We start from the raw sequence: 22,511 nt of genomic DNA on the forward strand, positions 1-22,511 counted from the left end.
GTCAAATAAATAAATAAAATCTAAAAAATAAAATAAATAAATAAAAAATAAAAATTAAGTCTAGAGGCGCCTGGGTCGTTCAATTGGTTAAATGTCCAAATCTTGGTTTCAACTCAGGTCATGATCTCTGAGATAGAGTCCAGGGTCAGTCTCCATGCTCGGCATGGGGTCTGCTAAAGTGTCTCCCTGCCCCTCCCCAGGTTTAAATAAGTAAATCTCAAAAAAAAAAATAAAAAAGAAGAAGAAGAAGAAAACTCTAGGTACTGAAGGACAGCAATCCCCCTTTATCCATGGTTTCACTTCCTGGGGTCTAATTACCCCCAGTCAACTGTGGCCTGGGAGGAGGTGACCCTCTTCTGATGTAATGTCAGCAGGTCAAGAGTAGTAATGTTATGTCATAGTGCCCAGGTCATAGTGCCCACGTCATTCATTCACTTCATCTCATCACGTAGATTTTTACCATCTCATATCATCACAACATGAGTGAGCCCAGTACAATAAGATATTTTGAAAGAGGGATGCCTGGGTTGCTCAGTTGGTTAAGCAGCTGCCTTTGGCTCGGGTCATGATCCCAGCGTCCTGGGATCGAGTCCCACATCGGGCTCCTTGCTCGGCAGGGAGCCTGCTTCTCCCTCTGCCTCTGCCTGCCATTCTGTCTGCCTGTGCTCGCTCTCTCTCCCTCTCTCTCTCTGACAAATAAATAAAATCTAAAAAAAAAAAAAAAGATATTTTGAAAGAGAGAGATCACATTCATATAACTTTTATTGTGGTGTGTACATATACATATTTTTTCAAATTGTATATTTTTATAATTATTCTATTATTAGCTATTATTGTTAATCTCTTACTGTGCCTAATTTATAAATTAAACTTATAAAATAAATCACAGGTATGTATGTATAGGAAAAAATATAGCATAGGTAGGGGTTGGTACCAACCACAGTTTCAAGCATCCACTGGGGGTCTTGGTAATTATCCCCTGAGGATTAGGGGGAACTACTGTATAAAAGTAAGAATAGAAAGGAATTTTGAGGGAGAGATGTGATGTAATCTCTCGGAGGAGAGGCTGGGTGTGGTAAGATCCCTGCTCTCTGAAGGTAGCTGTTCCAAGTTCACACTGGAATTCCTGTCAGAAGTTGAGAGTGAAGGATGGAGAGAGGGAGGGAAGGAAGGGCAAAGGGGAAAAGGGACCAGGAAGGATCTGGATGGCAGGAGAGGGCCTAGCCAGCACCACTGTACAGATCTAAAGATGTCTCTAGGTTGGTCTTGTCTGGTGATGGAACAGGAGGCAAAAAGCCTGCCGTGGCCAGGAAAACCAGGTTATGTCATCCTAAAACCACCACAGTGTCTGAGACATACAGAGAAGGGGACAGACCTACACAGGGGTATGTTCCTGGACCCAAGTGAGGGCGCATCTGTCTACGAGTCAGGCAGTCCAAATGCCACACTGGAAGTTCTGCCGAATCAAGGTCAGAGTGTGGAAACCAGGTCAAGGGCGAGTCCTCGGTTTATCCTTCCCTAAGAAGTGAGGGGTGCTGCCCAGACGAGCCCTTTCCCGTTGCTCAGTCTACAAAGCCTCCGAAGTTGTTTTCCTGTTTACCAAGTTGGAATTTTTAAAAAATCACTGCAAAATTCAGTAAGCTTGCCTTTCTCCTACATCCGAAAGTTGAACAAATTCCCAAGCGTGGTTTGTCTGTGAATTTTAAAAATTGCCTTCTGAGTTTTCACGTTGTGTTTAGCGTTTTGCATAGTTGAATTTGAAAACAAAGGTCAGAAGCATTCTTCATAACTTACTGTAGACATTTCAAAAGAACAATCTTTGGCTAATACTAAGAAGTTACAGAAATAGACCATTTGGTCACTGGCTGCTTAAAATGGAAAAGTCAAAGGTTTTCCGGGAGGAAACAAAAGGACGTGAGGAGTCTAGACTCTGACCACTCGGGCAAATGTGTGTGTGTCACTGAGCGTGACTGGCAGTTTTAGGGGGCTTGCTTGGCCCTACCTAAATCCGGTAAGCATTTTGGGGTGTGGGTGAACAGAATCTTTAGGTGGAGGACTGTTTCTGAATGAAGGCATTTCCCGGTGGGCATATTCACATGGGAAGAGCGCATGCATGGGGCCGCCTGCTCCGTGCAATCTGCCTGTGGAAACAGTTTGAGTGTGTCATCCCAGCGAGGGTGTGTATCCCTGGGGCTGGCATTCTGTGTTACCAGGCAACCCAGTGTGTCTGGGTGTGTCCCCTCCGTGCTGGATCTCCCGTTAAAGTCTCTGGGCACAGCCTGCTTGGAGGGTGTCTGGGCTGTGGCTGACCCCACGTGATCAGGTCTGAGACAGCCCCTGTGTCTGGCTTCAGTGAATACGCGCACAGAAGCACAAGCAGGGCATGGCTGGGGTTCTCCCTGCTGCCTCTGGATATGGTGGCTGCAACTGGAAGTTTCCATTTGGCCATGCATGTGCAGACCTTTCTGTGTCTGAGTATTGGACTATGGAAGGCTCAAGGAGGACCCTGCTTAAAGCTGAACTGGCCCCTCCAGGAGCGGTTTTCCCTCTCTGGGGGCCAACCTTGGGCATGGGGGGAATTTTGCAGCAGTGATGGCACCTGACAGACCCTTTTTCTGCTGTCCTTGCAGGAATCGTTTTTGAACTCGATGTTTGGAACCAGCCCAAAGTCTCTCGGTACCATGGGCAGTGATCCGTCTAGGCAAAAATGAAATGTCTGCTTGTAACAAGGCAGACCTATGAGTGCCTAAAACTGGTCCTGAAAGAAATTTTTCAGAAAGGAAAAAAGAAAAATAGGGAATTTAAAAATATTTTTGAACAAAGAAAGCGACATCTTTGAAATAATCAAAGAACTTTCTAGGTTGATTCCTTTAGAGTTCTGTTCTATTTTGATTCTCAAGAGATCTATTTTAATACTTAGGAGGTGAAAAAAATGGGTTCAGAAAAGGAGGTGATTTGCTCAAGTCTCACAGGGAGGTGGAGACAAGAGTTGGGACTAGAACCCGATTCTGAGGGTCCCCCCACCCCACCCCCACGTTTTCCCAGCGCGTTTCTGTTTCTGTTTCTGTTTACATCTGTGTGTCTCTGGGCGTGTCCCCCTCTGGCCGGTGCCCAAGCAGGCTCTAGGTGTGTCCCATCTCTGAAAGGCTCAGGCAGTTGGGGTGTTTCTCCACTGCAGGGAAATTCCAGGGGGCAGAGCCTGCCTCAGCTGCGGTGAGACATTATTTCCTTGGGAGGAAACCAGCTCTAGGCAGCCAGGAAAGAAACAGTTTCCATTCTGAGAGGGAGGGGAGGAGAGAGGAGGGAGGAGTGAGGAGGAAGAAGGGAGGAGGGAGAGGGGGAGGGGAGGTGAGAGGCAGGGAGGAGGGAAGAGGGAGGAGGGCCGGAGCCACCCCAGGGCCCACAGGACCCAGGCTCCCTGAAGCCTGCAGACACAGGTTTAAATTTAGACCTTCTATTCTGGTTCTTGCCGCTCAGCCTCTCCCTGAGGCCATATATCTGGCCAATTTGCACAACTGCTCCTCCGGAGTAGGTAGGGGGGTGGACTGTGTAGTAAGCTCTTCTCCTGGAGGGGCTGGGCCCTGTCCTAACACGAGTATTCTGGCACTGTGGAGTTGTGAGGTACGGAGGACGGAAGAAAGATCAAAGCCAGAAACCCACCACCCTGACTCACATTCAGAACCTGGGGGTTCTGAGGCGAACCCCTTGTTCGCTCACCCCACTAACTCCACCCCCGGAAAACATCATGGAGAGTGGGCCACGTGTGCACCTGAGATGGGAACTGGGTCCCCATTTGCTGGCTAGTAGAAACTCGGCAAGGAGGACTGATTTAGGGCCCAGGGAATGTGCAGGAGGAACATCAACAAAACATAATCATAATTCCTAGGAAACCACGTCATTCTGGTCTCTCCTCAGATGAGATGCCTCTTCCCTGACTGTCCACACCAGCCCCTGCCTCTTCCTCTGCCTCTCACCTGCTTTGTTTCCTTCTGGTGCCCACTGTCATCTGATGATGCCATGTGTTCCTCTGTCTCATAGGTTCTTCTCCAGATTGGACAATCTGGGAGACCCAGGGGCTGGGTTTGCTCCCTGCCGTATCCCCAGTGCCCAGAGAAGTTGGTTCTAGTAACCACGCACTTGCTATGTGCCAGGCACGATAGTAAGTGCTTTTAATGCATTTGCTAATCTTATCCTCCCTGCAGTCCTGTGAGGGTTTTTACCCTAGGAGGAGAAGAAAGTTCAGAGAAGTTGAGAATCTCGCCCAAGGACATATGATTTGACCCTGGCAGTCTGCGTGTCTAAACCCGCCCTTGAGCCCCAGAGTGAGCGACTTGGCCCTTTCCCCCTAGCCTTGCGCAGCCTCTGCTGGAGATCCCCCCCACCTACCATTCTGTTCTTGCCCAGTTCCCTGTGCCAGCCTCCGGAATGCTGAGCCAAGCCTCTGGCCCCTGCTGCCCACCAAGCCAGCCTGGCCTCTGGACAGGGAAAAGAAGGGCATCCAAAAGAAGGGGATCCAGATTCAGGGAGTCATTTCTCCTGAATCCAGGGGAATCTAAAAGCAGAGCCAAAAAAAGTCAGCTGTCATAAATCCCCTCCCCAGGAATTGTGCCACCAAAGAACATGGACTCTCTTCGCTGGAGAGAAGTGTGCAATGGGATAAAAAAGCACATAAAACAAAACAAAAAAGGGGCGCCTGGGTGGCTCAGTGGGTTAAAGCCTCTGCCTTCAGCTCAGGTCATGATCCCAGGGTCCTGGGATCAAGCCCTGCATCCCATCATCCCATCGGGCTCTCTGCTCTGTGGGGAGCCTGCTTCCTCCTCTCCTCTCTGCCTGCCTCTCTGCCTACTTGTGATCTCTGTCTGTCAAATAAATAAATAAAATCTTTTAAAAACAACAACAAACAGGGGCGCCTGGGTGGCTCAGTGGGTTAAGCCGCTGCCTTCGGCTCGGGTCATGATCTCAGGGTCCTGGGATCGGGCCCCGCGTCGGGCTCTCTGCTCAGCGAGGAGCCTGCTTCCTCCTCTCTCTCTGCCTGCCTCTCTGCCTGCTTGTGATCTCTGTCTGTCAAATAAATAATAAAATCTTTAAAACAACAACAACAACAAACAAACCAAAACAAAACAAAAACAAAAAAAAAGAAATCACATAAACAGATATTGTCACAAGACTACCACACCTCCTATTTTCCTAAGGGCCCATTTATCTTCCCAAAAAGCCACTTGTTTTCCTGTAAATGCCCTTCTCTCCTTCCCCTGTTAGGATGGTATAAAAACCCCCAATTCTAACCACCTCCTTGAATCACATTTTTTCTATGAACTCACATGCATGTACGTGAATTTAAAAAAAAAAATCTGTCTTTTCTTTTGCAAACCCATGTTTTGCCAGTTTAATTTGCATGTTCCCAAGAACTGGTTTTCTTCCAGAAAATGCTGAGTTCGATCTGGAAGGAGATACACTGGTGGTGCCGTTTTCCAGACAGAAGGGGATTTGCTCGCCCTGACCATTTGTTGGCAGTAAGGATGGATCTGTGCTCATTTTTCTTTCACCTGGTCACTGTACGTCCAAGGACTCTCTCATCCCTGCAGCTGAGTTTCTTTCACACAAAGCTAACAGATCCTGGAATGGTCTCCCTCAGTCTCATCAACATGCTTCCTGCTGGAAGGCCCGCAGGAAGAGCTGCAGCCCCAAGCTGCGGGTCGGGGGCCTTCAAGGGCAAAGTGGGTGCTTACTCAGTGGAATCCACCATGGTCTGAAGGGCAACCCTTAGTTCTGTGGGCCAGAGAGGATACCTTTTGGCAAGACTGACTCACAGTAATCAAACTCACCAAGCACTGATGTAAAAACCTGAATGCTAGCTTCCTATTTTGAGGAGATGGCTGATAAGATGCTTCCATTGGCAGGTCTGGACAGTCTCTCTCTCTCTCTCTCTCTCTCTGCAGCTATATGAGTCTGGCAGGAAACCATATTACACTGAGAAGATTTCTGGGTGGGCCTGGGGTCTATTGGTGTATCTCAGTGGCCCACAGCAACGAAGGGGTCCGATGTCCATGAGAAGCAGCCCCCTGACAGACATGTGGTTTGTTAGGAGAAAGCACCTGTTCTGCAGCTCAAAGCTGACTTCAGAGAATGACATATAAATACCAATAAACTTGGAGCTGTTCTCAGTGTGTGGAGAGGACAGCCCATCTACCCAGCCCACCCCCAGAGAGCTCTGGGGAGCACTCAGGCCCCTGAACAGTTTTCTGAGGTGTCCCCAGCTGGTGGCTGATGTATTTGGTGGAGATGCTGGAGAGGAGAGCTGCTTGGTTGCTGGAGAGTTCCATATTAGGAGAGTGACCTTTATTATAGAGAGCTCCAAGGTCGGCTTGGGAAGACAAGGTTAACCTCTGGACAGACAGAGATCTTGGAATCCTAACATCTAGATTTGGGGAAGAGTTTTCTACCCAAAGAGCGACCCACCTCTGACCCCCTGCCCCAAATTTCCCGTGTCGTAAATGTTGGAGTTAAGGTGCAAAAGTGCCCTGAGGCTCCTTTTGAATTGCAAATCCATCTTAAGCAGAATACGGAACTTGGAATCCTGAGATTTTTGTAGCTGGGTAAATGAATTCTAGAACTACCCCGAAATTTCTGGCTAAGTCTGGGCCCTCCTGTTTCTATGGAAAGACATTCTTTTTCAACAGACTGCTGGGAAACGACCAGAGAAACGAAAGGGAAAAAAACCAGGAGGGAACTATTTATATGTAGATAGAATCAATTTCCAAGACAATATTGTTCCATAAAAAAGCCAGGTGCAGACCAGGGGCCTAACATCTTAGGATTTAAATAAGAAAAGGCAGGGTTCCAGCTCACGTTCATATTGGCCTTAGATGTGGTGAGCAGCTCTGGAAGGAAAGAAGCTGGTGACGTTTGAGGCCGGGCTACCGGGAGGGATAGATGCTTCTCACCACCTTCTTGTTATGACTTTTGACTATTGGCCCAGGTGCTCAAAGAACAATCGGTGTTTAAAAATTCATTTGGCCTGCTAATAAACTGCAGATGCTCCTGCCTCTAGCTCCCAGACCTCGTTCTGAGCTGGGCGGCTCACGAGCTCCCGGGGCCTCATCGCGGGCCAGGTAGCTCTGCACATGCGCGGTGCGGGGACCCAAGGACCCGGGCAAGGAGTTGTGTCGAGTGAGAGCGGTACAGAGGGTCCTCCAGCAAGACTTGGGGCACATGGGGCGCCTTGGCGCTCAGTGGGTTGAAGCCTCTGCCTTTGGCTCAGGTCATGATCTCAAGAGTTCTGGGATCAAGCCCCACATCGGGCTCTCTGCTCCGCAGGGAGCCTGCTTCCTCCTCTCTCTATGCCTGCCTCTCTGCCTACTTGTGATCTCTGTCTGTCAAATAAATAAATAAAATCTTAAAAAAAAAAAAAAAAGAAAGAAAGACAAGTAAAACTTAAAAAAAACCCAAAACGACAACAACAAAAAAGACTTGGGGCACAGTCCACATGTTCGCTTATAGTGCTCAGAAGGACTAGAAGGACCACAAGCATCTAACCAAAACCACTGAGGCAGGGAAATGAAGGACCCCATAAAAAATTTGCTTTGTGCTCCTTTCCTGCCTCCCATTCTTGCTAGGACCGCACGCCCCCCACTCCCCCACCCCCTGCTGCCACCACATGCCCCCTGATGCAAATACCGTGTGTCCTCCTTATAAAGGGCAAGGAATTAATGATTTCTCCAGAATAGTAACATCTAAGGCAGGACCAGGTGAGAATGACTTTAGGAAGCTATCCTAGGGGTATTCCAGACCACCAGCAAGACATCTCAACATCAAGACCCCTGGCTCCAAGGAAGAACTCCTGGGCCCTTTGAACTCCTGAGAAGCGCATACACCAGACTACCTCCTCCTTAAAAACCCCAGACCGAGAACCTAGACGGGACTGACTCTCCTTTCCTTTCTGAGTCTCTGGGACACTCTGCACCTGTGCATTCTCTCTCTGTCTCCTCCGCCCCGCAGTAAACTCTGATTTCACCTCCTGCTGGCTCACGTTGGAATTCTATCCTGGGAGCAGCTACAGACCCTCTTGGCTGGTCCTGTGGCACCCCCTCTGGGACCCCAGACCTGGCCTGCCGGCATCACCACCAGGGTGCCGTGTGGGCCATCCCCAGCAGATGGCAGCGTGTAGCTGGCTTGCTGAGGAAGGGTGCCGGCCACATAGGGCACACAGGATGGGGGACCGGACTGATGCCCCGAGAGAGGACTGGCAGGGTGACTTGATGGGCAGGATGCATGGTGGGCAGGAAGAAGACGTTCCTTCATCTTTTCTGTTCCATAGAACGCTCTGGGGTCGGCTGAGGCCTTTGGACCCTTCCTCAGGGTGAGATTTTTATTTGTTTGTTTTTTAAGTAATCTCTACACCCAACGTGGGGCTTGAACTCACAGCCCAGAGATCACGAGTCACATGCTCCACCGACTGAGCCAGCCAGGCACCCCCAGAATAAGATTTTCAGATGCATAAAGTAAAACACCCAGGATCACAAAGGAAGCCAATTATGTTGAAATACAATGTGGTGGTGGGCTGGATGATGGCTGTGAGTTTGAAGTCAGGATGAGTGTAGATGAGATTCAATGTCGGCCACAACCCAGCGGTGACTCCCATTTGGGACAAAGTCCCAGGAACTGCCGGAACTACCAAGAGGTGATGTCTACACACACAATTGAAGGAAATGCTAGATTTCAATGAAAGATTAACGAAAATAGACATGCACATATTTCCTGCCCAAGGGCATGGACGCCCAGGACCTTGGTCACAGGCTAAGAAACTGAGCAGTGAAGGTTAGAAGGGGTACCAAGTGGGGAAGAAAAGATGCATTGCTATTCTGTCTCCCCAAACCAGTGTGTGCTTCTGCCATTCAAAGTGAGTGACAGAAACAAAAACAAGAACAAAAAGTTGAGTATCAGGGACGCAAAAGGCATGGCAGGGGCAGGCGAGAGCCAGGGGAGGTTTGGGGACTGGTCTGGCTTCTGCCAGGACACTCTGGCTCAGCTGGAAGCAGATGTGACGTTGACGGGAGTGGATGTTCCCTACCCAACAATTCCAGGCCCTCTGGTGACAAATGAAAATCCCGGCCTGGCTGGGAAGAGCGGTCAGGGCTCCTCTCCCTCTCATTTCTCCATCAGCCCTCAAACGCCTCCCTGGTTCACTCCTGGGGAGACCATGCCTGAGCACCCCCAAGGAGCCTCCCCCCTTCAGAAAATACTTCACCTCAATAATGGCCAACAGGGAGCAAGTCAGGGGAATCCCTTCCCTCTGCTGATGCTTCAATCCTAACAGAAAATCTGAGTCTTATTAAAAAGAGAACACAGGGACGCCTGGATGGCTCTGTCCATTGGGTGTCACTCTGACTCTTGATTTCAGCTCAGGTTATGATCTCAGTCAGGGTCCTGAGATCAAGCCCCGTGTCAGGATCCAGACTGAGCATGGAGGCTGCTTAGGATTCTCTCTCTCCTTCTCCCTCTCCTCCTCCACACTGCTTGTGCGTTCCTTCTCTCTCTCTCTCAAATAGAATCTTAAAAAATAAATAAAAAATAAAAATAAAATCTTAAAAAAAAAAAAAAAAAGAGGTACCTGCTCTTCTGACTGAGCAGACCTGCCCTCCCACCCCCTCCACCACCAGGGAATTTTCTTCAAGCAGCAATGAGGTAATCTGTCACATGGGCCTTCTGCATCTCCCCCAAAGGAACAGGAGGTAATCCTCCAAATAAGACCCCTGACCTTCCTGGAAGGAAAGGTGACTTTGCCTGAAGCAAATCTTTGTTCTCCTTTGCTAATACCTTCCTTGCCCTACCCCGCTTCCAATAAAAATCTTCCATTTTGTAAAACTCTTGGAGGTACCCCTCTAATTGCTGGATACTGCTCAGTTCAGAAGTTGCAGAGTAAAGCCAATTAGATTTTCAAATTTATTCAGTTGGGTTTTTGTTCTTCAATAGTCTGAACCTTGAAAAACAGGGCAGCCAGAGGATCTGTTTACAAACAGCCTTGTTTTATGTCTCTGGGCTTAGCATATTCCTTTTCAGATTGTTATTTGACTCATTTTTTCACTTTGTGTTTAAAAAAATTTAAGTTTACAGGGGCACCTGGGTGGCTCAGGTTAAGCGTCTGCCTTCAGCTCAGGTCATTATCTCAGGGTCTGCCTTCAGCTCAGGTCATTATCTCAGGGTCTGCCTTCAGCTCAGGTCATTATCTCAGGGTTCTGGGATCAAGCTCGAATTGGGCTCTCTGCTCAGCGGGGAGCCTGCTTCCCCCACTCTCTCTGCCTGCCTCTCTGCCTACTTGTGATCTATGTCTGTCAAATAAATTAATTAAATCTTTTTTAAAAATTTAAATTTACATTTAAATTTTAATTAAAAATTTAAACATACATGAAAGTAGACAAAATGGGTGCCCATTTACCTCCTCCGCCAGATTCTACAGTTACCAACCTTTTGCCTTAGCTTTATTTGTCTCTTTCCAGCATAAATATTAGTAGTGCCCTCTTTCACTCCCCAAACTGCTGCTTCGGACAACTAAATGTAGTATCTGATCCTAGACTAGGTCTTGCACTGGGGGAAAAAATGCTTTTAAGAACCTCTTTGGGGGTGCCTGGGTGGCTCAGTGGGATTAAGCCTCTGCCTTTGGCTGGGGTCTTGATCTCAGGGTCCTGGGATGAAGGCCCACATCGCTCTCTGCTCAGCAGGGAGCCTGCTTCCCCCCTCTCTCTCTGCCTGCCTCTCTGCCTACTTGTAATCTCTCTCTCTCTGTTAAATAAATAAATAAAATCTTAAAAAAAAAAAAAAAAAAGACCCTCTTTGCAGGGTGCCTGGGTGGCTAAGTCATTAAGTGCCTGCCTTCGACTCAGGTCATGGGGATCGAGTCCCATATCAGGCTCCATGCTCAGGGAAAAGCCTGCTTCTCCCTCTCCCTCTGCACCCCCCCCCCCCCCGCTTGTGTTCCTTCTCTGTCAAATAAATAAAATCTTTAAAAAAAAAAAAAAAAGAACATCTTTTGGGGGGTGCCTGGGTGGTTCAGTGAGTGAGGTGGCTGCCTTTGGCTCAGGTCATGATCCCAGGGTCCCAGGACTGAGCTATACATTGAGAAAGAGGTTGAAAGTAAATAGGGAAAATGTTGAAATAGGTGACTCTGAATAAAAGATATAGGAGTATCCTTGTATTATTTGTATTCTTGCGACTTTTCCGTAAGCTTGGAATTTTTCTATTAAAATTTACCAAGACTTACATTAGCCGACCAAACAAGAACTCTAGTATGGATGATCCATTATTTGGCCACCCTGCCTAACATTCACTTAAGTCTAAAAAGGCCAATGTCAGGGGTACCTGAGTGGCGCAATCAGTGAAGCGTCTGCCTGCGGCTCAGGTTATGATCCCAGAGTCCTGGGATACAGAGAATCCCACATAAGGCTCCTTGCTCAGCGGGGAGTCTGCTTCTCCTTCTCCCTCTGCCCCTCCCCACCATGTTTGTGCTCTCTGGCTCTCTCTATTGCTCTGTCAAAAAAATATGAATGAAGGAATGAATGAATGAATGAACGAACGAATACAATGGCCAGTGCGGGTTTGAACCGGAGGCAGGTCTTGGAATTCCAGGGCTTAAAGTGTTGCAGTCTCAAAATTTAGTGTTTCTTTTCTGCCTGACAGGCATTTGCCTCTGTATGAAAGGCTACAGAAAATATTCATAAAACCGGGCGCCTGGGTGGCTCAGTGGGTTAGGGCCTCTGCCTTTGGCTCAGGTCATGATCTCAGGGTCCTGGGATGGAGCCGCGCATCGTGCATCGGGCTCTCTGCTCAGCAGGGAGCCTGCTTCCCCCTCTCTCTCTGTCTGCCTCTCTGCCTACTTGTGATCTCTGTCTGTCAAATAAATAAAAAATCTTAAAAAAAAAAAAAAAGAAAGAAAATATTCATAAACCATCTTCCATTATTGTGCTACCATGATGGAGCCCTAGAGCAGGGGCAGCAGGGGTAGAGACGACTGGACGTGGCCCCCGTCAAAGGAGGCTCCTGGTAGTTGGGGGCCATCCTGATGCGATGGGACTCTGCTGCCCCAGGTCCAGCCTGGCCAGTGGGCCTCTAGAGGCCAGGACAGCCACCAGGGTCTAGGTGCCAGCCTGCAGCTGTCTCCCACCTGGGGTGACCCTATACATCACAGACAGGACAATGCTGAGCACTGGGATGAAAGAGAACAAGAACCGACCACCCACAGCCCTCGCCGTCACCTTGGCTTCTCCTAAAGTGGTCTAGGGTCTACAAGTATTCTGAGGTCCAAAAAAAGGATCTGGAAGATTTCCACCCCATCACGCCTTTTTTTAAAAAGATTTAATTAATTAATTAATTAATTAATTAGTCAGAGAGAGAACGCGTGCAAGAGCACACAAGCAGGGGCAGCAGCAGGCAAGGGGAGAATCAGGCTCCCCGCCGAGCAAGGAGCCTGATGTGGAACTCGACCCCAGGACTCTGGAATCATGGGCTGAGCTGAAGGCAGACATTCAACTGACTGTGCCACCCAAGTGTCCCCACTCTTCTTTGCTTATCCCACTGTGGGTAGGGATTTAACATACTGAGGCGCCTGTGATCAGCTTACTGGGTGACCTTGGACACGCATCTCCACCTCTCTGGGGATAATAATAGTACTTCATGGGGTGGCTCTGAGGATTAATGAGTTACACACATAGCAATTTTTAAAAATTTATTTACTTATTTGAGAGAGAGAGAGAGACTGTGCTGTGTGAAGGCTCAGGGAGGGGGTAGAGGGAGAGAGAAACCTAAGCAGACTGTGCTGAGCACAGAACCCAACCTGAGGCTCGATCTCATGACCTGAGATCACAATTGGAGCCGAAACCAAGAGTCAGATGCTTAGCCGACTGTGCCACCCAAACCTGCTCACTTTCCAAAGAGCTAGACATCTTCTATCCAGTATCATTATGCCCTAGCTAGTCTGCATTCGTTAGTGGTCATATTCTGTACATGTAATAAATTTTTATACCCTTAAAAAAAAAAAAAGAAGGATGCGCAAAAGGCCGAGAAAAAGATTAAGGTGGAAAGATTACAGGAAGGGAGTGTGTGGTGTTTTTAAATGCAAAGAAATAGATCTTCAAGGACAGACGGCAAACTGCTAACGGTACCTTGGGGGACAGCAGGAACAGGGAGAGAGGAGACATAGGCTTCTGCATCTTATTTGTATAGGTGTCAGCATTCTTCAAAAAAAATTTTAATGACAAACATGGACTACCATAACAAGTAATTTTTTCAAATACCAGTCAGCCCACTGAGCACGGGCTGAAAATGGGTTTATAATTAACACAGGAAAAGTTTTCCTTAAACTTTAGCTGGAGGGCTTGGAATTTCCAACAGGGCAACAGCAAGGGGCTTATTCTCAGCAGGGTTTTCAGTTAAGAAGATTCCCCTTGCCATGCCCACAGCCCACCCGGCTTCCAGCAGTGACTGACAGAAGACTGAAAGACATGTTGCTTAGCCAGCCAACTGCCCGTGAATGGAGATGATGCTGGGATTATCTAGAGAATCCTTCTCCAGGGGTTTTTTGTTTTTTGTTTTCCCCCACAAATATTTTATTTATTTATTTATTTACTTACTTACTTATTTATTTGACACAGAGAGAGACACAGCGAGAGAGGGAACACAAGCCGGGGGAGTGGGAGAGGGAGAAGCAGGCTTTCCGCTGAGAGGGAGCCTGATGTGGGACTCTGTCCCAGGACCCTGGGACCATGACCTGAGCCGAAGGCAGATGCTTAACTGACTGAGCTACCCAGGTGCCCCCTTCTCCATGGTCTTGCCAAAGGAATCTCTGCATTTTCTGTTAAGGGCTGAACTAGCTGCTTGCCAACCCAGAATGGGTGAGATTTTGAAATTTGGAGTCATCTTGAATGATTTAGAGCAACAGCTCTGGTGGGGGGAGCCCAAGGTTCTCCATTTCTAATCAGCTCCCTGGCCCACAGCCTCACTTGAGCAGGGAGGGTCTGGAGTACTTGACCTAGAGGCACTCTACCCTCCTGAATGTGCTCCTTTAGATCCACAGCCTGTCGATATCCATTCAAGTTTGCTTGCCAGACGATCCCTGGTGCCCTAAGTGTGAGCTCAACCACCATGTGCCTTACTCTTGGTTGACACCGGAGTCACGGTGCTGGAGACAACTTCATTATGGTACTGGTGTCAGCTTCCCAGAGTGAGCCTTCTCATCCCATACCAAGCCCCACAGAGGGGCCAGGTGGAGAACAGGGGTGGAGCACAGCCCTCCCCACCCTCACCTTCCACAAAGTGTCCTTGCTGCCTAGGCAAGCATACATTTCTCAACCTGCCCATGAAACCAGTTTCCCCAGATCCTTGCAAGATGGTTCCTACCTAGTGGGTGTGCCTCCCCCATCCAGTTGTGGAACAAAAAACATCTGTCAAGAATTGAAAAATGGGAATAAATGTTGTTGAATGTACATGAGCAATCATATTCTGCTACTTTTCTGTATGTTGAAATTTCATTATAATTTCTTTAAACTTTAGTGCTTGGGTGGCTCAGTCAGTTAGGCATCCAACTCTTGGTTTTGGCTTGGGTCGTGATCTCCAGGTCCTGTGATCAAGTGCCCTCACCTGACCCTGGGGTCAGGCTCCAAGCTCAGCTCAGAATCTGCTTAAGACTCTCTCCCCCTCTCACTCTGCCCACCCACTCACACCCCCACACTTGCACACACACTTAATTAAATCAATTGATTGGAAATAAAGCAGTTTCTTCTCTGGGTGCCTTGCTGGCTCAACCAGTAGAGCACACAACTTCATCTCAGGGTTGTAAAATCAAGCCCCACGATGGGTGGAGCGATTACTTAAAAGACTAAAATAAATCTTTAAAAATAAATAAATAAAGCAGTTTGTTCTCAAGCTCTGTGACCTTAGAAGTACGTATATAGGAAAAGTCCCGTAGTTCATTACCACTAATGACAAATTTAAAAGTCTGCACAACTACAAAATCCTAAATGCCTGTGTGAGGGTGGAAAAATTTTCCTTCTACCCTTCTAAGTTCTTTGGCTAGTCTAATAATTAAATTGACGTAAGGCAGACATAAGGCATAAGGCAGTTCATAAGTTGAGTTGGTAAATCACCCTCTCCTACCAGACAAGCCTCTTAATCCAGAGAACAGGCCAGTTCAGTTAAAGAGCTGTGTCTCATTTTAGGAGGCAGAAATGCAGGCAGACTCCCAAAGTTAGTTCTATGGTGCAAGCAATTAGATATTTAATAAGAAGCATTTCTATGGAAACAGAAGAAAAACAACAGTTAATGACTGGAGAAGATTACACTCCCAGTTTCTGAGTTCTGAAGGCAGCCAGTCAAGAAGATTTCTAGATATCCGGCTCCAAACCTCTTCAGATGGAGTAAGGAAGGGCAGCAGCAACCAGCTAGATTTTTCTGGTTGGCAGTTCGAATGTCTCTGGTGATCCTTCTGTGGCCCAGAGGCATTAAGGTTGTCCATACATGAGCTATTGTGGTGATTTCTTTGAGGTTTTATCAAGTTGTCCAGCTCTAGCTTGTTTGCCTGGCTTTGGGGAAAGAGCAGTTTTAGTTCTCAATGATTCCAAGTCAGAAAGGTCAATAAAGTAGAAGACTATGTAGGGTGCCTGGCTGACTCAGTTGGTAGAGAGTGAGACTCTTGATCTTGGGGCCAAGAGTCCAAGCTCCCTGCCGGGTGTAGAGATTACTTAAAAATAAATCTTTTTTTTTTTTTTTTTAAGATTTTATTTATTTATTTGACAGACATCACAAGAAGGCAGAGAGGCAGACAGAGAGAGAGGAGGAAGCAGGCTCCCTGCCTAGCAGAGATCCCGATGCGGGACTTGATCCCAGGACCCTGAGATCATGACCTGAGCCGAAGGCAGAGGCTTAACCCACTGAGCCACCCAGGCAGCCCCACTCATATTGGACTTTTATTTATTTATTTTTAAGATTTTATTATTATTATTATTATTTATTTGACAGACAAATCACAAGTAGGCAGAGAGGCAGGCAGAGAGAGACAGGAGGAGGAGGCAGGCTCCCTGCTGAGCAGAGAGCCCGACGCGGGACTCGATCCCAGGACCCTGAGATCATGACCTGAGCCGAAGGCAGAGGCCTCAACCACTGAGCCACCCAGGTGCCCCCATATGGACTTTTAAAGCTTCTCGAGGCTAAGAAGCCACCACCAGACTTTACCTGTAATATGTATAGATTTGAGCGATTTTTTTTCTCCTGAGGTCCCCAAAGTATCCTAAGGCTCCTGAGCCTGCCAGAAAGTGACCTTCTTTACTCACCTGGTAAAATTTCTGGAAACCCCATAAGCAGGGTACCAGGCCATTTTTTCCAAAGGCCATTATTGGCTCTATAAAGTCAACATTTGTTCCTTGAAGCTGTTTGATCATATCTGAATTGATGCATTTTATTCTCAAATATGACATTGCAGTGAAAGTCTCAGTAATATAATCAATGTTTCCAATTATACCTGTTACAAGGAGAACAGATTCTTACTGAACTTAAGGAAATAAATATACTGTCGTAAAGAATATTTGCTAAGTTTCCCAATTATGGAGGGATCAGGCAGGGAGAAAAAGTCGGTGTTTCATCTTTGTTTACAGAGACATACTTTACCAAATTGCTGTAAGTCATAGTTAACTTAAGAAAAAAGAGAGGGGCGCCTGGGTGGCTCAGTGGGTTAAGCCGCTGCCTTCGGCTCAGGTCATGATCCCAGGTCCTGGGTTCGAGCCCCGCATCGGGCTCTCTGCTCGGCAGGGAGCCTGCTTCCTCCTCTCTCTCTGCCTGCCTCTCTGCTTACTTGTGATTTCTCTCTGTCAAATAAATAAATAAATAAAAAATCTTAAAAAAAAAAGAAAAAAGAGAAAAAAGTCTCCTTAAATCTGGAAAAAAACAGAACATTAAAGAACCAGTAATATTTCAAAGAAAAAGTCATAAAAAATTATAATCATCCTCTCAGTTCCTTCAGTCTCATTCTAATTTTTGTTCTGCTTGAATTCAGTTTTTCCTTTAGTTCTAGAAATTCGTAGCCAGTTCAGTCTTATGATCTTAAAGTTATCAGAAACCTATCTTTGTCAAAGTCCTTTCCATGAATTTCCTTGAGGAGGAAGCACTTTTGCAAGAACACTTTTTCAAAAGCATCAGAGTAAAACAGTAACTCTGTGTAAATGGCAAAGGTGTATAAATGACCATGGGTAAAGATCTAAGGAGAGGAGTACCTGGGTGGCTCAGTCAGTTAAGCATTTGTCCCTGGGTCCTGGGATCAAGCCCCACATTGGGCTCCCAGCACAGTAGGGAGTCTGCTTGTCTTTCTCCCTCTGTCCCTCTCCCTGATCATGCTCGTGCTCCCTTGACAAAATGCCTCATTACATCCCTCTTACGAAACCCATCTTACTTTCTTTGCATACAGGGTTGTTTCCCTTACTATTTCTCCTATTTTTTTTTCAAGATTTTTTGATTTTTAGATAATCTTTACACCCAATGCAGGGCTCGAACTCATGACCCCAAGGATCAAGAGTCTCACGCACCACCAACTACACCAGTCAGACACCCCTATTTCTCATAGTTTTAATGTCATTTATCAGAATCATTAACCCTTAGAAATTGTTACCCCTTAGTAAAAACTAAGACACAAATTGTTATACTAGCGTTCTTTAGACTCGCAAATTTAGAAATACATTTCATAATTTTTGGAAGCATACACTTTTTTTATAGTACAATTTTCCAATGTAGTACAAACACATCCAAACATCTTTTAGCTTCTCTATAATAAGAAGCAAAATGTAGATAAACCCATGTTCAGTAATTAATGTTTCAAGATTTTATCTAACTTGGAAACCATCTAGATGTTCAATGAATTTCTATTACTTAACTTAGTAAAACTCTAATGGTGGAAGTTTTCAAATGATTTTGGAAGGTCTGAGTTTTTTGCTTTTTTCTTTTTTTTAGATTTATTTATTTATTTGGGAGAGAGGTAGCCCAAGCAGGAGGGCAGAGGGGGAGGAAAAGAATCTCAGGCAGGACTCTATACTGAGCCCAGTTCATGGCTCAACCTCACGACCTGAGCTGAAACCAATTGTTGGACACTCAGCCAACTATGCCAGGTGCCCGTGATTTGGGAAGGTATTTTTAAGGATACACGTCATAAAACATAATGATGGCTGAAAAGTTCACCTAAAAGTTCTTATTCCAATTACATCTATCTAAGTCACTGGTTCCCAACAATTATGCTTAGACTACCCACAAGAACATTCTGAGACGTTAGATGGAGTTAGCCATCATCGAAGCTGTTTTTCTTGCTGACAAATTTTGTAACAGAGATAACATGAATTTTTTTTTTAAGATTTTATTTATTTATTTGACAGAGAGAGCACAAGAGCAGGAACACAAGCAGGGGGAGTGGGAGAGGGAAAGCATGCTTCCCGTTGAACAGGGAGACCGATGTGGAGCTCTATCCCAGGACCCTGCGATCATGACCTGAGCCAAAGGCAGACACTTAATGACTAAGCCACCCAGGTGCCCCAAATTTTTTTGAATAGTAAACCCAGGTAGAATAAAAGTTGCATGTCTGGATTATATTTAATACTGAGATTGTGAAAACATGTCTTTTTTTTTTTTTTTTTTTTTTAAGATTTATTTTTTATGGGGCGCCTGGGTGGCTCAGTCATGAAGCATCTGCCTTCAGCCCTGGTCCAGATCCCAGAATCCTGGGATGGAGCCCTGTGTCAGACTCTCTGCTCAGCAGGAAGCCTGCTTTTCCCTCTCCCATTCCCCCTGGTTGTGTTCCTCTCTCTCTGTATCTCTCTCTGTCAAATAAATAAAATCTTTTATTAAAAAAGATTTATTTATTTATTTGAGAAAGAGAGAGAGCACATGATCAAGGAGAGGGGCAGAAGGAGAAGGAGAGACACGCTCAAGCAGACTCCCTGTGTGGCCTGGAGCGGGATCCCAGACCCTGAGATATGACCTGAGCCAGAATCAATTAGTTGGCGGCTCGAACTGACTGAGCCACCTAGGCACTCCTGAGGACACGTCTGTTTTAATTAAACCAATCAACTTGTTGTTGTTGTTTTTAAGATTGTATGTATTTATGTTCATTCCCTGAACAGTATTTTTAGGATTGCCTAGGAGAAATTCTGGTCATCTGTTTACTCCATGAGGGGGGTTTTCCTCGGGGAGCCATCTGGCTTGTCTATTAACTACAGTATAATCACAGGTAGAAAAAACACCCCTTAGCAGCTAAGCAAGGTCCATGTGAGTGGGGTGTGAATGGCCGATGATCTTTTTTTTTTTTTTTAAAGATTTTATTTATTTATTTGACAGACAGAGATCACAGGTAGGCAGAGAGACAGGCAGAGAGAGAGGGGGAAGCAGGCTCCCCACCGAGCAGGGGGCCCGACGCGGGGCTAGATCCCAGGACCCTGAGATCATGACCTGAGCTGAAGGCAGAGGCTTTAACCCACGGAGCCACCCAGGCGCCCCGGGCCGATGATCTTTTTAACTCTTCTCTAAATTTGGTAGGATATGCTGGAAACGGAGGTAAAAGGATGTTATCCTTTAAAGTCTTCTATGTGTCTCTGTTTGCAAGAATTCTTTGTGGTGGGGCATCTGGGTGGCTCAGTGGGTTAAAGGCTCTGCCTTCAGCTCAGGTCATGATCTCAGGGTCCTGGGATCGAGCCATGAATAAGGCTACCTGCTCTGCAGGGAGTCTACTTCCACCTCTCTCTCTCTGCCTGCCTCTCTGCCTACTTGTGATCTCTGTCAAAAAAATAAAAAAAGGGGCGCCTGGGTGGCTCAGTGGGTTAAAGCCTCTGCCTTCAGCTCAGGTCATGATCCCAGGGTCCTGGGATCGAGCCCCACATCGGGCTCTCTGCTCCGCAGGGAGCCTGCTTCCTCCTCTCTCTCTCTCTGCCTGCCTCTCTGCCTGCTTGTGATCTCTGTCTGTCAGATAAATAAATAAAATCTTAAAAAAAAAAAAAAAAAAAAAAAAGAATTCTTTGTGGTTAGGATCCAGGATAGTCCCACAAAAGACACTGCATAGGAAGACTTGAGGCAGGCAGAGCCTGATTACAAAGCCCTGGAGAGTAAGAGGAGTTGTAAGAAACATGGAAGTGAGCCCTGCCCCACCCCCAACCGTTATTCTGCAAAATTCAGTTCTTGGTCCTTAGCATTTACATAGGTAACCAGTACCCCGGGCCTGGAGGTCAAGTCGGGAAGCTCTCCTCTCCGCTCTCCGCAAATCTCAAAGGAAAAAGGGAAGCTGGAACGGGAAGGCGGGGCAGGATTTTGAGAGGCGGAAATTACCTTGAATGTGGGCTTTAATTTTTGTTTTAAGTCTAATTTCTGTACTTTCATCTTGCTAAGGGAGTCCCTGAGCCTAGAAGTTATATTCCTTTGTGTCCCTTTTTTTAATTGTTTTTTTTTCCATAAGAAAAAAAGTTTTTTTCCATAGGTATCAATAAATTGACGGGGCGCCTGGGTGGCTCAGTGGGTTAAGCCGCTGCCTTCGGCTCAGGTCATGATCTCAGGGTCCTGGGATCGAGTCCCGCATCGGGCTCTTTGCTCAGCAGGGAGCCTGCTTCCCTCTCTCTCTCTCTCTGCCTGCCTCTCCATCTACTTGTGATCTCTCTCTGTCAAATAAATAAATAAAATCTTAAAAAAAAATAAATAAATTGACAATTGTTAGATGAGAGCTCTCTAAATTTCCTCTTTTAAATACAGCCTGTTCAGAGGATGTGTTATCTGGCCATTGACAAGTAAGAATTTTATATTAATCTCAACAGTGACTCACACCAATTAAATCTTTTTACGGTTTAGCCACGGATGCAAGAAGCATTCCAAAAGAGGGTGCTGAGGATGCAGTCCTCAGAAGATCCGGAAAGTTCGTTCCCATAATTAGCCTAAGAAAGCCAAGACCTTCAATGTCACAAGCAGTAAGAATGGTGGCTCTGGTCTCCTGTGAGAACGTGAGACACCTCCAGTCACAGACCTGCCATCTGGAACTCTTCCATCACCATCACCAACAAGGGTCCCTTATGGACCGGAACCCCTTAAGACAAACTCCCCTGAGAGTTGGCTCAGTCAGATAAAGACAGGGCTGTTTTTTGGATCTGGAACCTACTGGGCTATATGCCAATGCATGCCAGTACATGCCTCTTCCAGTGAGAATATTCTCCCTGGTCATAAAGCCAAGCTCTCAAGACATGGGATGGGACAAAAGGAAAAAGCTCATGTGGGCTATGATTCTCCTTCTCATGACAAAGGACACAAAGGACAGAGACAAAAGGAAACGATGACTGATGACTATCTCCATAGACCTGAGAGTACTCAAAACAAATCTTTACCAGAGTCACCATACTCAAGGAACTACTTCACACAAACATTTTCTCCTGCTAATCTGAATTTAGAAAAAGGAAAGAGGACTCTCTCCACGCTCGCTTCCACTGGATTCTACAGGTGGAGCTCCAGGAGACTGATCTGGTAAGAATTCTTACCTTCTGCAGCTCTCTCAGCGGCAGCCTCCCTGGAGGAAGCTGTGTCCAACCAGCGAATGTCCCTTTGCAGGTCACCAAACTGTCAGGGGGTGCTGGGGGGAAAATTTTTCCTTCTTTCTTTCTAGGTTCTTTGGCTGCACTAATGCTTCCGTTGATATAAAAACAGATTAATAGGAGAAAAAGAAAAATTGTTATTTTATTTAAAAAAAAGAAATTTATTTATTTATGTACAGGGGGCCCCATAAAAATATGAGACCCAGAGGCAGTCAGGCAATGGAGACTCACATGCCATCCTGAGCTAAGGAAAGAGATGGGGCTGGGGCTTCAAAGGGGAGGTGGGCAATTTGCAGGAAGATGAGAAGAGCAGATGTTTCCTAGGCAGATGTTGGCCCTACCATGTGGGTCTTTTAGATTTAAAAAAAAAAAAAAAAAGTTATCTCTGGTAATAACTCTCTTTCTGGGCCAGGCTCCCCATCTAAATTCTTTTTTTTTTTTTTTTTTTTTTTTTTTTTAAAGATTTTGTTTATTTATTTATTTGACAGACAGAGATCACAAGCAGGCAGAGAGGCAGGCAGAGAGAGAGGAGGAAGCAGGCTCCCTGCCAAGCAGAGAGCCCGATGCGGGGCTCGATCCCAGGACCCTGAGATCATGACCTGAGCCGAAGGCAGCGGCTTAATCCACTGAGCCACCCAGGTGCCCCCCATCTAAATTCTTTTAGACAATTAAGGGAGAGGTAAAAGTTTTTCTTGAGTCTGCTGAGACTTGATTGCCTTCAGCTCAAAATAATCTTCATGCCAAAGTGGCACATTTTAGGGTGGCATATTCTGTTCCCCTTCACCTAAAAAAGGTACAGAAATTGCTATCTTCAACTCATTTCCTCTTATAGTCAGACCTGGTTGTAATTCCAAGTTTTATAAAGTAGCCATGTAGCTGTTTGGAAGATTCTGGAACAAAGGGCAGTGTGCTAATCAGTGGGGAGTTTTG

General features: G+C 46.4%; 1 long non-coding RNA gene across 1 annotated transcript; it reads right to left on the bottom strand.

Annotated features, from left to right (window-relative positions):
• Positions 1-15,249: 15,249 nt before the first annotated feature.
• Positions 15,250-21,926, bottom strand: LOC125096415 (uncharacterized). The gene is made up of 3 exons (XR_007126179.1): positions 21,813-21,926; positions 21,528-21,672; positions 15,250-15,569 (listed from the first exon to the last, which is right to left on the bottom strand). It is a non-coding gene; the product is annotated as an uncharacterized LOC125096415 (long non-coding RNA).
• Positions 21,927-22,511: the final 585 nt, after the last annotated feature.

Source organism: Lutra lutra, chromosome 3 (genome assembly GCF_902655055.1).
Source record: "Lutra lutra chromosome 3, mLutLut1.2, whole genome shotgun sequence".
Taxonomy (NCBI): Eukaryota; Metazoa; Chordata; class Mammalia; order Carnivora; family Mustelidae; genus Lutra; species Lutra lutra.